This window comes from Microtus ochrogaster, unplaced genomic scaffold (genome assembly GCF_000317375.1).
Source record: "Microtus ochrogaster isolate Prairie Vole_2 unplaced genomic scaffold, MicOch1.0 UNK2, whole genome shotgun sequence".
In the NCBI taxonomy this organism is placed as follows: Eukaryota; Metazoa; Chordata; class Mammalia; order Rodentia; family Cricetidae; genus Microtus; species Microtus ochrogaster.
In genome coordinates, this window is record NW_004949100.1 from 10,027,566 (window position 1) to 10,031,108 (window position 3,543).

General features: G+C 44.3%; 1 long non-coding RNA gene across 1 annotated transcript; it reads right to left on the reverse strand.

The window, feature by feature from the left end:
• Window positions 1–1,156: 1,156 nt before the first annotated feature.
• LOC101995783 lies at window positions 1,157–3,091 on the reverse strand. The gene is made up of 2 exons (XR_001229364.2): window positions 2,752–3,091; window positions 1,157–2,147 (listed from the first exon to the last, which is right to left on the reverse strand). It is a non-coding gene; the product is annotated as an uncharacterized LOC101995783 (long non-coding RNA).
• Between the last annotated feature and the right edge of the window lie 452 nt (window positions 3,092–3,543).

A 3,543-nucleotide genomic window follows, 5' to 3' on the forward strand; every position in this document is an offset into this window, starting at 1 on the left:
ATGATGGAATTTCATTCAGCCGTAAAGAAAATTGAAATATGCAGGCAAAAGGATGGAACTAGAAAATATCATGAATAAGATAGTGTAGGACAACTGCCACGTGTTAGTCCTCATACGCGAATCCTAGCTTCTAAATTTGATTAGCATGTGTTGGTGTGGGAGTGAGGGTGGGCAGAGGCCGGGGGACTGGGAAGGGGCCATGAGAATGGAAAACCGGGCGGTGAGGGAAGGAGTGTGAATTGTAATAGAATAAAAGTGACATTTAAAGGGGGGGATATGAGGAGGAAGGGTGATGGAGAGCAGGGAGATGAAGGAGGACTGGGGAGGTCCAGAGAAACTGTGCAAGGAATGCCATAAAGAAACCTGTTACTTCGTATGCTAAGTAAAGAAGGACATTTTCGGAAACTATATTGACTTTTAAAATATACATAGTTGACAAGTGAAGTTATGAATTTGCCATTCCCCCCCCCCACAGTGAAGCATACACTGGTGTTGCACACTGAAGACAATGCCATTACACTGGGCCATTTTTGTGGAATTTTGGGTGTAGATTGAGGCTGTTGGTTCGCTCCTGGCTGCTCAGACCCGAAATAATCACACAGAAACTATATTATTTGCAATACTGTTTGGCCAATATTTTAAGCATGTTTCTAGCTGACTCTTATATCCTAAACTAACCCATCTCCATTAATCCTCTGTGCATCACCACGAGGTCATGGCTAAGTTTCCACGGACTCCAGAGGAGATGCCTGTCTCCTGCCAAGGCTGCATGGTTTCTCCCTGACTCTGCCTACCCTATCTCTCCACATCTCTGTTCAGATTTCCTGCCTTTTCTTTACTTCTTTTATTGCCAATGGCAATAAAACATTCAGATCATTTACAGAGGGAAATCCCACATCAGCTAGGTCTTTTCACATTTTCCTTACTTGGTATATTTTCATTTTATCTATTTAAAAGTGTAATAATGGAGAGAAAGAAAACAAAGTGGAAAGGAGTAGAGAAAGGGGCACACGAGGGAAGCAGGGAGAATGGGGTACTGGACACAAGCACCCGACACTTATTTTTCCTGACTGGTGCTGTTATTTACTAAGTGATCACAATGAATTTTGAGGTCTCCCTCCCAACTCTGAGAAAAACAAACAGAGCTTTAGCTCACTGTTTATTCTGACACCAAGTTTGTTTTTCACTTACATTTGTGTAAGCTCTGGGTTGCACCTCTGGATGGAACTGAGGTACATTACAAGTGAGGGGTAACTGGGGAAATGTGTGGGGTGGGCCCCTTCCTTTCTGAGCACTGCAGCCTGGTTCAGGCAGTCACCCTTCAGGGAGTTCCAAATGAGCAATATAGTTCCGGGAAGTTTTTGGATGTGTGAGACACAGCTCCGCTCCAGAAGTGTGCAGTAATTATAAAACAGTCTAAAAGGTACAATTAGGAATGATAGAGGGGCGCTTCTCTTTCCTGGCAAGACCAGGCAAGCTCCAGAGGGAAATGTCTGCCATCTATTCAACTGCACGTTTTACCCGGGCATCAACAGATCTAAAACCTGCAGGCACTTCAGGATCTGGGCTTTCATCCTTGCATCAGCGCCTGTGCTGTTGCACGGGGCAGTCTGGGCTCTCTGCCTGCCGTAGAAGTAGGTCTATAAAACGCCTTTGCTATTCGGAGCATGTGGTCCACGAAGGTTCTCTTCAGGAACTGTAGGAGTTGTCTCTCGCTGTAAGGAGAAGGGTTCCAATGAACCCTTCTGCCCTTGCTGGCTCTACTGTTCCCATTCAAATCACTGTTATGGAAAGAATAGGAACAGCAAGTCCAAGGTCACAGAGATTCTCAGAGAGGAGGGTAGAGCAAAATGTGGTCAAAAGAGTTATGACAGAACATATTAACATTTGATCGTGTGGTTTGTTTCTCTCTGTACTCACGTGAGAAGCAGTTTTCTAAAAATACAGTATGGGAAAATATGTTCAATAAATTAATTGCAGCTATGTTTTAGACAGACTGTTGGGGAAGTGGTCACAGAGCTAAGTTTCTCTCTCATTTCTTTTTCCTGCCAACAAACTCGGACGAATCATTTTAGTTTGAAGAACTAAGCCTTGGGTGTTCCTCAGAGCATCTCAGAGACCTTTTCTTCAAGAATCCAGGCTGTCATCTGTGGAAGGACAGACACTGGCCATCAGAGTTCAGCATTGGACTTCTGTCCTTCTTCACAAGCGTGCCTGGTGTCCCCGAGGGGTCTTCAGTTACTTTTAACATCTGCAAACTCAATGGTCACATGCCCACAACGAGTTCAGCAATAGCACACGTCCAAAATGCTTCCTGGTGCACTACACAGCACACAGACGTTTCTGTCTGAAAATGGCTAAGAGCAATATGTAAGCGTTGAACTAACGTAAAATAACTCATGCTTCAGGATCTTAGCCTTCTTTACTAGCTGTAGAGCAGATATTTTCCCGAACGTTTGGAATCAGTTCTTGATTGTGTCTTCCCCACCCCCAGCCCAGTTCATGTCGTGTGTTTTTAGAGACCCGTGCTTCAATGCCTGTCACCATTTCTCTGCGTTTTCACAAGCATTTTTTGTGGCCTTGTGAGTCACTTCTTCCTCACCTCCCACAAATAGCGTGGGTTAAATAGAGCTGTGGGGATTTTTTTTAAATAAAGAATCATTTTGACTTCATAATCTAAAAAAGCGTCACTTATATTGAACACACACACACACACACACCACCACCACCACCACCACACGAACAACCTACCAATGCAGCCACGTTGGAAGGTCCAGTAAGGTCAGGTGGCAGTGATTTGTGTTTTGTTGTGGTGCGGTTGCCCGGCCGCCGTGATCTTTTGCTATTTCGTAGGCAGGTGAAATCACAGAGTGGATTGAGAGCCTGACCTCATTGCATCCTACATGCTGAATCACGGTCCTCCAACTGTCATCAGATGGCACGGGCCGCAGTCTGCTTTCCTGGAAATGAAAGCGCGCACAGGCTCGTGTGACCTGTTTACTGCTGTTTCTCATTAAGGTTACATGAACGGGATCAGCAAAATGTCATTTTCTCTTCCTCTTTTGTATTGCTCAAGCAAATGCTTTTAAAATCGTGCCAGCGGCTTTCATTTTAAGGCTGTAATCGGAGCACTCGCCCCTCATCCTCAGTGTCGTGACTGACCCCTAGCGGCTGCGATAAGTTACATCAACTTTCAAATCTTTTTGTTTTCTCCCCAGAGTAAATCCTGTCTCAAATAAAAACCCAATTGCCTGAGAGTCATCCCAGAAGAATGTGATGCTTTGGGATTTGCGAAGAGCAAGAGATAAATGATTTTAATCTCTATTTTGACTCAATTTGTCTTGACTTGAAACCAGTAGATCTCGGCAGGAATTCCACCCAGATCCTTGATATTCAGTAGGGTAGCCCCCGCCACTCTATTATAAGACAGGAGTCTTCTTAGCGAGCACCAGCTTTTCAGGATTTAAATAGGTATTTGTTCAGCCAACTTTTTTTTCATTCAAAATGAAACAAAAGCTGAAATTGCATGTTGAATTGTGTCCA